The sequence below is a fragment of the Poecilia latipinna genome, unplaced genomic scaffold (assembly GCF_001443285.1).
Source record: "Poecilia latipinna isolate Pla-1442-1.1 unplaced genomic scaffold, P_latipinna-1.0 Scaffold1012, whole genome shotgun sequence".
In the NCBI taxonomy this organism is placed as follows: Eukaryota; Metazoa; Chordata; class Actinopteri; order Cyprinodontiformes; family Poeciliidae; genus Poecilia; species Poecilia latipinna.
This window is the reverse complement of record NW_015113628.1, coordinates 235,890-241,329: the sequence shown is the minus strand read 5'-3', so window position 1 is coordinate 241,329 and position 5,440 is coordinate 235,890. Positions and strand designations below refer to the sequence as shown.

Sequence of the window (5,440 nt, the reverse complement as noted above, 5' to 3'; positions counted from 1 at the left end):
GGAGGGAGCAGAGGAAAAAAGTGTCCGCCTTCATCGAGAGCAAGAGAGAGAAAAAAGCATAAGCTTCTTAAGTGTAAGTCTTCTCAGCCTGCATCAAATAAGACTAATAATGTATGGAGCAATCAAAATCGACCTGCAGGATGAATTCTTGACCTCCCCGCCGATCAATCTTTGTCATAAATACTGTAAAAGCAAAAAGGAGACGGCTGTTTGTTTGTCAGGATGAGAACTTATTTACAATCTGTGGAGGATAAGGTAAGGTAAGCTTATCCTACTTTTCACTTTTATGTGTAAATATTAGCAAATTGCTACTCACTACATTTTAATTTGAAAGCCTACAACTTGTCTGAAAGCTACTTGGGGAAAAAAATGCAGGTTGCTTAAAATTGTAAAACTTGACAGCTTAATGGGTTGATTTTTTTTTGTTGTCATTTTATTTTGTTCATGGACCAAGGAATTATTTACAAGCAGTTTAAATTTCAGCAATAGACATTCAGTTCATGTCTGTAAAAGTTTTATCTGTAGGTTTAGACATTGGTCTAGTCAAAGCACTGGTATGGAGACACCAGTAAAAACAAGAAACCAGCCTCCCTTTATGAAATAGGAAAACAAGCGTACGAGTTTGACATCAGTGCTGAAAAACTCGTAAGTCTTTTTACGATTAGTGATGGCGACCTGCTAAAGATAACGCGTTTAACGTTGATTCTTTCTCTATGGTTCACAACGCCTCATGAATTCCATGTTTTGTTGTTGTTTTTGTAGCATTTGTCCGGTCATTGATCAGTTCCTTTTTATGTCCTGTAATATGCAGACAGGAAGTTTTTGCTATTGTACTAAACATTTTAACCGGTTATGGATGAGTCACGAAAGTGAGTAAGTCCTCCACTCTGTCTGTGTTCTTTGTAGAAAGTACATTACCATCCATCATGTCTAATGGATAATCAAAATAATATTCCTGTCCAAACGTAGTGTACGAAGATGGAGCACCGTTTCTTAAACTAAAACGTCGCTATTGTTGGAAGTAAATGGGTTCTGTTAAGAAAATAAATTTAAAATATGCTATTTTTAAAACTTAACATGTCTTGATTGAAATAGCCTAATTATGGTTTTCAGATTAATAACTTATTCTGGCCTATTGACCTTTATGTTACCTATAGTTACAGCAGATGGTTTGCTAAGATCTTTTGAACTGCCCTTTGTCTGTGTGGGAAACAATCAGGAGAAGTTCCAGCTTTCACACTGATCTGTGAAAAGCCATAAAACAGCAGGAGTTCAGGAGAAGCTCTGCTCTCACTTTGTTTAGACAAAAGGGACAAATGGCCTTTGATTTTGCAAATTGCAGGGAGTTTCTAACTGTTAGAGAGGGTCCGAGACAGCTCCTGGTTGGATGAGCAAAGGTACGCCTTAATTAAATATATTAAAGACAAGAATACGCCTTTACTATAAAAATGTGTGCACGTGAGGAACAAACTAGATTTGCTCTCGCAATTCTCCAAAGACATCTTTGCTTTTCTTTCTTTCTTTCTTTCTTCTTTTTCATTTGTCTCAGGTAAATGAATGTATGTCTCTGTTGTTCAGCAGCTTCTGTTGTAATTTGCATAAATTGTCTTCTATTGGATTAAACTCTGAAATCTACACTCATTGTTGTTTTGTGTGTCTACACACGGCCCGCCGGGAGAACCTGGGATCTGTAAGAAGATTGAGCCAGAGATATTTCCCCAAAATATACTATAACTTAAAATCATCTTCAGCAGTTCAGAGTCCACAGCAGGATTTTTTTTGTTTTGTCATTTTTTTTTTTTTTTTTTTATAAATGCATGTTCTGAGAAATCCTGTCTGGAAAGTCAGACATTTTGTACTGCTTCACAGAACTTGCAACTCTTACCATTTATTTGTTTTTATTTATAAAAAAAAAAAAAAAAAAAAGTTGATTATTTCAATAACTTGTTTATGACTAATTCTTTATCAACGTCTCAGATGACACAGTTTAACATCGTATACCCATACGCATTTACATATAATGGTTTGATATGTGAAATACTTTTTGTTTGACTTTGACTATAATACCAGCAATCATTTAGATTTTGTTGTCATATTTTCTAGTCACAGCGGTTGACAGTAAATGGAAACCTTCTGAGGTGAAATAGTTCTCCTTTGGTGTGGTAAAAAAATCTTTTTTGACTCTGCGTGTCGTTAAACACTTCCACTAATGAATGCAGGAGCAGCCTGCCTAATAATTGCATCATCAAATTTTCTGATGAGTCTGTTTTTTTCTCCTCGTGGCATGAGGATGAATGCTCCCCAGTGTACTTTAAAGAGATTGATGATGAGCCGTGGTGTGACAGCCTACATTTAATGTTTAATGTTATAAAGGGTCAGGTTATATTTCGCAATATTTCAGTCCATTACTGCGTCGTTACCAGTAACAAAGGGTTTTAATGGATCGGTATCCTGAGAAACAGGGAGGTTCCTCTGGTTTTCTCTTAAAATATTTTTACATTTTTGTGTTTTATTGGAGGACGGGGAGCTTTAACATCCAAGTGCAAAGATTTAGAATAAATTCTGAATGCAAGCTGCAGACATGGGTAGAGTGGCCAAAAATTGTCTTCAAGGATGAGTAGTACTGCTGAATACGTGGATAAATATGACTTCTTGGTTTGCTATTTTTAATAAATGTGCAAAAAAAAAACTCACGTGTCGTAAAATATTGTCACTAAAGGGTATTTGTGTGTAAAATTTTGAGAAGAAATTCATTTGATACAATTTTAAGTAAGGCTGCCACAAAATTATAACATTGCTCAATCTGTCTTTTGTTTATTTTATTTTATTTTCGCTATATTTATTAGTGTCTTTTAGATAGAAAATGCTAATCTTACACACTTTGAAATTCTTTGAGGTGTCAGGATAGTAGTAGTAGTAGCAGTAGTAGTTGGTGTCTGCAATCTTCAACTTGCTGCAAAAAAATGTATGACACACCTCTGGAAAGAGAAATAATGTGATAGAAAAAGTGGGTAGCATGATAATAAAATAGCTTTTGGCTACTGTCCAGGGTTTCTGACTGCGAGTTCTAAACAAACATGGAAAAACAGGTAATGTATACAGTAGCTGCAAGACAGCTGAAGTACTGCTGGTCCAAAAAGTCTTTCTCGTGCTCTGACAAATTTGTGTTTTAATTGTACTAAAATGTAAAAGACCTTTTTGCCTCCTTTATTCGCTTTGGAAAATTGTGCACTTCGTAACATGCACTTTGATAAAAACACACAAAATCTGTCCTAAATAATATGATTATACGGCTCTGGAAAAAACTGAGACCACTTCACTGAACCCCTTTGAAAATCTCCTGGTTATTCCACCAAATATTGATTTCTGAACTCTTCCTGAGTTAAAACACCAGTATTGTTGTTTCTAAATAAACATGAACTTGTTTTCTTTGCATTATTTGAGGTCTGAAAGCACTGCATCTTTATTGTTATTTTGACCGTTTCTCATTTTTTGCAAATTAATATTCAATTTTTGCTTGGAATTTTGGAGACGTCAGTAGTTCATAGAACAAAAGAACAAAGTGGTTTACATTAAAAGGCAAATTTGCTCGTATTTAGGTACGAGCAACTGACTTTACTGTTGATGTAAAGTCAGTTGTAATAAATGGTTTTACACAACAAATAACATAAACTTACAAACTAGATATTTTACTTAAAGTGAACTTCCAATAACATTTAATGCTGTTACAACCAAATTCTCCAAACTGAATGGTTTTCCTTTTCAATATGGCGCACGCTTTGATGTGCAAAGAGTTCAGGCAGTCAGTGCTGCTTTTAGCTATTTCTCTATTTACTGGCCAAACACAGCCAGAAGCAGGACCAATTTTTAAAAGTTCTGTTTTCAATTAATAGAAAAATGACCAAACAATGCTATTATTCATGAAGGATCAATAGTTTAAAACAATTTGAAATCATTGTTTACCTCTAATCTCTGTGACAGCGACTAGCTAGTTTTTGGCTAGCAAAAACTAGCTGCTTTAAACAGCAATGATTCATTGACTTAACCTTATATTTAAGCAGTCTACCTTTAAATCTTTGATTTGAACATGTATATGAAAGGAAATATATACATTGAATTTGCATTTGCAGTAAATAGTTAAATAATAAAATAATATTTTTAAGTTCTCGGGGAACCATACACCAATCGTTGGTTCCTCAGTTGACAGCATATCTTAAACAGAATAAATAATTGAGCCTTATGCTGATAATACTGGCGTACAACAACCACCAGCATGATAATATTGTTGTAATATATATATTTTTTTTTTCTCTTTTTTTAAAACTCCTCTTCCTCTGTTCTTCTTCATGAAATCCAATTAACAGGAGGAGGGAGCTCTGTGGCTCCACACTGCATCAATTATTCATTGTGGGCTTTTTTTTTTTCCACAGCAGATTCCTGGGAGTTACTGTGAATATTAAAGACCTGGGAGATGCCGACAGACCAGATGTGTTACATCGCTCTCATCTGATGGATCTCTCAGGGATTCAACCAGTTCTCTTCCCCCCCTTCGCTTTGCTCTCCGAGTCGCCAACCTCTGCCAAGCAGCTGTACGCCCCGATATTTCACCCAGGTCTGCTGCGATAAACTGCCAGGGCTAAGAGGCAACTTCAGACTTGCAAATTGCATACCGATTCCCCCGACTGGGAGGTGTATTTACATTGTTGTTTCCGTATGGGGTTTTTTGTAAGCTATGAAAAAAAAAAAAAAATAGAGAAGAGTTTCCCGACGAGGCACGGCATATTTAAAGGGAATACTGTTGAATTTTCTTAGAGGTGTGAATCCATGTTTATTTCATATTCCGTGGTGGAGAGGGTCTATTATCTTGGAGGTCTTCTTGTGGTTTAACTTTTCTAGAGGAAAATTTATACCTACCAAGTCATTTTTGTTCAACTACGCCAAACTACGGGTTGCGACTCATGATTCTAGTGTCTTGCATTGCATTAAAGTGATTTCATGAATTATCTGGTGTGTGACAAACATTAATAGGGACAGTGAATTATGTAGCCACCTGCTGTTGCTAACAGCTGTGACTGTGACCTGACCCTGTGCTGCCCCCAAACACCACTGGGAGGTTCGAATGAAATGTTGGAAATGAATTAAAGATCTCGCCAACTTGTGCCATGTTAGTTATTTCTAGATCACCAGCGTTAATTGTTTGGGTTTACAAACTCTGGCAGTTTATCCAACCTCCGGATTTAGACGTTCATTTTCCGTCTTCATGTTATATGTTTTATAACATATAAAACCTGTTATTTGTCCCATCAGGAACTACAAACGTCAATCATGTCTTATTGAGATTTGTGATCAACGCAAATTAATTACAAAGTCAAAGGATATCTTATGGTTTGCTCCCAGAATTGGCTCCCAGCTGCTGACTGGGTTTGGTAAAATCCACAAT

General features: G+C 36.0%; 1 long non-coding RNA gene across 1 annotated transcript in view; it reads left to right on the top strand.

The window, feature by feature from the left end:
• LOC106958753 (uncharacterized) overlaps positions 1–5,158 on the top strand; it is a 10,706-nt gene extending 5,548 nt beyond the window's left edge. The window contains exon 3 of the long non-coding RNA XR_001427211.1: positions 4,431–5,158. This is a non-coding gene — a long non-coding RNA (uncharacterized LOC106958753). The remainder of the gene's footprint in view (positions 1–4,430) is intronic.
• The last annotated feature ends 282 nt before the right edge of the window (positions 5,159–5,440 follow it).